The sequence below is a fragment of the Hipposideros armiger genome, unplaced genomic scaffold, assembly GCF_001890085.2.
Source record: "Hipposideros armiger isolate ML-2016 unplaced genomic scaffold, ASM189008v1 scaffold_12, whole genome shotgun sequence".
Classification (NCBI taxonomy): Eukaryota; Metazoa; Chordata; class Mammalia; order Chiroptera; family Hipposideridae; genus Hipposideros; species Hipposideros armiger.
In genome coordinates, this window is record NW_017731362.1 from 7,739,118 (window position 1) to 7,745,525 (window position 6,408).

Sequence of the window (6,408 nt, forward strand, 5' to 3'; positions counted from 1 at the left end):
TATATATATATATATATATATATATATATATATATATATATGGCATATAAAGAGATCTATGGTCTAGTAAATTTTCTGTATGGCATGAGGATAAGGGTCAAGTTTCATTTTTTTAAAATAACATAATCAGCAGCATTTATTGAAAATACTATCTCCATTTAATTATCATGGCACCTGTGTAGATGATGAACTGACTATATTTGTATCTTGTTACATTGTTCATTGATCTGTATGTTTGATATAATTCGTTGGTAAAACTATATGGACTGGAGTTTTTAGGAAGGATTTTAATACCAATTCAATTTATTTAGTGCATATAGTTTCCCCTCTAAATGCTACTTTATCTGCATCTCACCAATTTTGATACTGTCTTTTTATTAAGTTCAAAGTGTTTTCTAATTTCCTTTATGATTTCTCTTGACAATTGGATTATTTAGGAGTATATTGTTTAATTTCTAAATATACATAATGGGATATTTTTCAATTCTTTCTGTTAATTGATTTCTAATTTAATTCTGTGTTGTGAGAACCAATTCTGTGACTTCATTCTTTTAAAATTTGTTTCAATTAGTTTTATGACCCAGAATTTGGCCTCTCTTGGTGAATGCTTCCTGTGCACATGAAAAGAATATGTGTTATGCTGTCTTCAGTGGAGTGTTGTATAAATACCATTGAGGCCAAATGTGTCAGCAGTGTTGTTCTAGTGTTTTATATCTTTATTGATTTTGACTTGTTCTATCAATCATTGAGAGAGGGCTGCTGGTGCTGGTACTAAATTCTCTGACTAGAATTGTGGATTTGTCTCTTTGGCTTTATGTATTTTCAGTCTCTGTTTTGGCTGTCTGTATACTTAGGATTATAATAGTGTTTTGATTATTGCCACTTTGTAATTATGAATAACATTTTTAAAATCTTGGATAATATTCCTTGTTCCAAAATCTACTGTCTGATATTAGTTTAGTAATTCCAGCTTTATGATGATTAGTTTGCATGCTATGTATTTTTTCATCTTTTTATTTTTAATCTATCTTTGTACTGAAAATGGGTTTTTATAGACAGCACATCATTGGGTTTTGCTCCTTTATCCACTTTAACATTCTCTGTCTCTTATTGGAATGTTCAGACCATTTACATTAATGCAATTTTTGATGTTTAGGTTTAAATCTACCATCTTGTTATTCGTTTTCTATTTTCCCAAACTGTTTTTGTTACTTTTTTCATTTTGAGTTGAATATTTTTTAGTATTCCATTTTTTTGTAATGCTACCTCATTTATTTCCCTACTTTGAGGGATCAACAATCCTAATGTTTTTTCAGTATCTCTAAACAGTTATTTAACGTATTTTGACAGTTCTTTCCTAGGTGTTTGCATTGTGTTTTTATATTAGACCATTATTATTCCATCATGGCTCGAAGCCTTAATCTCTGTTTTGTTTTTTTCTGGTGAAATTAAAGTCAGTAGTACATCGCACAAGTCTCTGACCATGGATCATGTCCCATGGACACGCTTATCATTAGTAACTTACCTTATAAAAGAAATGTTCGCTCTCTCGTTAATCTTGCTGCAGCTAAAATTGAGCTCTTTTTCATGTCCTAACGATGCTTTGGTCTTTTATGTTTTCATAGCAAAAGTCCTCAAAAGCATTTTCTCAACTTCAAGTCATTTCCTTACCTTGCAAAGAAAGTTTTTTTTGGTTTTGTTTTTTGGGTTTTTTTTGGCCTATTTGTATCCTGCAAAGCCATGATATTAATGGTACCTCATCTTTGTTTAATAGTGCATAGTTTATAAGTTGCTATCATATACATATGTGGTTGTGTACTCTCATAATATTTTAATTATATAGATCTACCCCTTCCCCTGTGTTCTTTATTCCCTTCTTCCTCAGTTTCGGTTCCATGATACACAATTATCCATTGTCTGTATTCTTAATTTGCCTGCCAATGTAGTGTGTGGGCAAAACCCAACCCCTACTGCAGGGCTACTCATGACCAGTGAGTTATAGGTGGACAAAAATGCACTGTCAGGTAGATTGGTACTACTTTAAAATTACTTACAAATATCAAGTGTAATGCCATTTTCCTCTTCCACTTTCTGAGAGGTCAGTTCCCTCTCCCACTTTCAGAGGTGATTTTCTAAACAGGTGATCTTTTCACCTCAGCTTTCCAGTACCTCTTCCAACCTTCCCATCCTCAGTTCATGACTCTGTCCCCTATTTTACTCAGAAAACAGAATCAAGAGATAACTCTTCCTCATCCTACCACTACATTTATTGACTTTTCTGCCTCTATGTTCATCTACTCTGCTTTCCCCCTCATTACGATGGATTACTACCTCTTCTGTCTAAAGCTGATCACTTCACTGTATACTGGATCCCACGCCTTCTCTTCTACTTAGGGACTTTTTTCCTGTAATTACCCTGTCTATCTTCCTCTTGCAAAAATCAGATTTACTCTATTTATTGGATTATTCACATTAGCATGCAAAAATGCCATAGAATCTCCAATATATATATTTTAAAAACCTGTAGATCTCACAGCTACCTCCAGCCCTATATCATCATTGTTCCTCTTTACAGTGAAGCATCTTAAAATAGCTGTCTATATTCAGTGTCTGTATTCCTCATTTGACGTTCTCTCCTGCAACTACTCCAGTTAGACTTCCACCTCTACTCTGCCTCTGAAACCATTCTTAACAAGGTCACCAGTAATCCACATTGCCAGCTCTAGTCTGGCACTGTTCCTCATGGTAATTTGTATCTCAGCAATATTTGACATAGTTGATTACTCCCTCATTGAAACAATATTCATTTGCTTCCGGAGCACCACGGTCATGATTTTCTTCCTAATTTCCCTTACTTTTACATTTTGGAGTACCCAACTCTCAGTCCTTGGGTCTCTTCTCCATCTGCACCCAACTCTGAGATGCTCTCATTCATTCCCATGGCTTTATGTACCATCCATCTGTTGACCAACTCCACATTTCTGTTTCTTGCTGTCACCTCTTCTTTGAGCTCCAGACTCTTACACCCTGCTGCCTGCTTGATGTTGCTACTTGGTATGTTAAAATCTGTAGGTCCTAAAGGGAGCTCTTCCTTACCTGACCTCTGTGAACCTGCTTCTCTTTTTCTCCCTCTCAGTAAAAAACATTGAGTTGTTCATGCCAAAATCCAAGAGTCATCTCGAGCCTCCTCTTTCTCCACACCTACATCCAATCCACCAACAAGTCCTGCCAATTCTGTCTTCAAAATAGAGTTAACTTGAACCACTTCTCAAAAACATATTACTTCTACACTAGCCCAAGCTATTATCTCTCACTTACACCATTCCAATGACCTCCTAGATTGGTATTCCTACACTCAGTAGCAATACCACAGTAGCGAGAGTAATCCTTACACAATTTAGGTCATCACACACACACACACACACTCTCTTAAACCTTCCAAAGGCTTCCTGTGTCATTTAGTATAAAATCCAAACTACAAGGTCCACCTAAGCTCCCCTGCCTATTTCTACCACCGTAAGACCTACCACTGTGCCTCAGTCACTCGTCAGAAGCCACACTGACCGCCTAAGTGACCTTTGAATATACTAAGTGGATTTCTGCCTCGGGGCCATTGTCTTCATTGTTTCTCCAGTCTGCACTTCTTTCCTCCAGATCATAACATGGATCATTCCCTTATTTAGAAGCCTTCCCATAACCATTTTATCATAAATCATTATGCCCCTCCCCCATTGCTCTGGCCCCTTACCCTTTCTTTTTCTTCATAGCCCTTATCACTACCAGATATTACATGAGTATGTGTATATGTATGTATGCGTTTATCATCTGTCTCTTCTTCTAGAATGCAAGCTCTATGAGAGGAGGAATTTTGATTAATTATTGTGTGTCCATCATAAATTATACCTGGCACAGTAAGTGCTTGATAAATGTGTTAAATAGGTATAGTTATTATTTCTCCCAATTTCAGATGTGGAAACTGAGTCTACCAGCTGGCAGGCTGGCAGACTTCATGTTTATTGCTTTTCTGTTCCTTAGCCACTTGTTTCTAGAACCTTATCTGATTATTCATTTGTCCTCATCTGATTATCCCTCATCTGAATTACTATGGTGATTTGTGTTACTCTTAAAACATTTATATTTGTCTTGTGCTGTGGCTACTGATACATACCTTTATCTCTTCTTGCCCTCTTACAGTGTCTTATGAATGCTTTAAAAATAATGAGAGAATGGCAAATTATTTCTTCTTGGATTTTTTTTTTTTTTTTTTTTTTAGCTGAGCCATCCTGCCACCTGTTGGCAGCTCAGCGGCAGCTCAGCTCAGGCGGTGAATCAAACCGGGGACCCTGTTGCTCAGAGCTCACACTCTTGAGTGAGCTCTTAACCAACTGAGCCACTTGGCCAGCCCCCCTCTTCTTGGATCTTATAATATTTGAGTTATAAAGTTAGACTTGATTTTTTTAAGCTATCCAGAGGTTCTTTTAAAACTAATGTAAAATTCAGGGCTTAAGATTTGGAATAAAATTTTTCTCTAGCAATATGAAAACTCAGTTTTTTGTAACAATAGATTTACTTTATTATTTTTCAGGATGCAAGCTCTCATAACAATATTGGTATCCTGTCTGCACTTTTTAAAAAGCACTTGAGTATGATTAAAAATAGAAACGTTTTCAAGTTTTTGATAAGGTTTTCCCTTTCTTTAGTGGATTTACTTACACAGGAAAACTTTAGTTCCTAATTGACAGTTCTTCTGACTATCCTTTTCCTTTTTCACTTCTCCAAAGAGAGGGGGCAGACAGTATTGCTTCAGGAGTAGGGGGACATCATGTGGTGAAGGATGGTTTTCATTTTTCTGTGAAGTAACTTACAAAGTTATGTAGAATTGTGGACTTTGTAACTAATGAGAATCTCTGCCTTTTTCCATGTGAACAGTGAGACGAATCAGGCTTGGTCTTAGTGTAAGCTACCACCCACAAAGCTGTGAAGAAGGCTGGTGATAGCAGATGGTACCCATACACAGTTTGATTTGTTTAGAAACCTACATAAAGAGCAGCATGTGTTTTGTTTTGTTTCCCTTTAATTACTCAGAGCCAGGGAGATCCGTTTTCAAATAAAACATACTGATACAGCCAGGAGAAAAAATTATAAAGGAAGAAAACAGACAACTGTATTTTTAACTCCATCATTTTAATTCCATGATATTTCTTATGTTCTTTGTATAAGGCTGTATACTAGGCATTGTAGGGGATGCAAAGATGAATGAGTTAAGTATTATAAAATAACTTGCGTTCGATAAACATGTCATTAGTGTCTCTTACATGCCACTAAAGTGCTGGGAATATAGAAATTAAGACAGTTCCTATTCTTAAGGAGTTTACACTCTAGTGGGGGGAATGAACTGCTGAGTGGATAGATTCATTTCCACACAACAGGTACTATAATATGTGTACATCAAGATGCTATAGACGCCCTGAAGAAAGGGGTTACCTAATCCAACCTGGGAGGATAGTGAGTTAGATAGTGAGGGAGTGCTTCTGGGAGGAGGTAAAACTAGTGAACAGACCTAGCTGAGTCTTAACAGGTGAGCAGGTTCTAGCCAGGTAGAAATGAGTAGGGAGGGATCAAGGCAGATGGAAGAGCATGAGCAAAGGCTCAGAGGCAAGAAACATCGTGGCTGTTTGACAAAGATCCAAGTTCGGCTGATACAGCCAAAGGTAACATCTGTGGCAGGAAATCAGATTATGGTGCCACATTATGGTGGCTTGGAGTTTATCCTATGTGTTCATGTTTCTTCATGTGTGGCCTGTAGATTCTCTTCCACTGCATCTCTTAGGATATTTGCAGAAATTCAGGTCTAAATCTACCCCAGTGTGTGGAAAATAACCCATAGAGTCTGTTGTTTTTACTCAGAATTGGGATTTCCCTATAAGGCTAATGTAGTACACTCTGTGTTTAACAAATATATATTTTTAAATGATATACCTTGTCAGGTTTACACAAACAGTATATATGAGAAAGTTTGTGCCATACATTGGTGTTTTGGGAGGTTCCCAAAGTAAGAACTATAGTTATAAAGAGTTGCTTATAAAATATAGAGGACATGTATACTGTATCATATCAATAAAAGGAGGCAGAAAATTCCAAACAAAAAGTAATTTGAAAGCCTAACTTGTGACTATAAAGATATATTTTCCTAATACCAACTCAGGGTAAAAATTCCCTGAGACCTCCATCACTCAGTGCTCAGGCTCTGGGTGTGTGTGTGTGTGTGTGTGTGTGTGTGTGTGTGTGTGTGTGTGTGTGTGTCAGGGAGTTTGACAGACATATTGAATTTAGCTCAAACTTCTTAGTAAGGATCCTTTTCATGTGTGTGCATGTGTGTGTGAGACTGTGTGTGTGTGTGTGGGTGTG

At 36.8% G+C, this 6,408-nt stretch overlaps 1 protein-coding gene across 6 annotated transcripts in view; it reads left to right on the forward strand.

The window, feature by feature from the left end:
* TEX9 (testis expressed 9) overlaps positions 1–6,408 on the forward strand; it is a 132,429-nt gene that overhangs the window by 119,513 nt on the left and 6,508 nt on the right. The window lies entirely within an intron of this gene.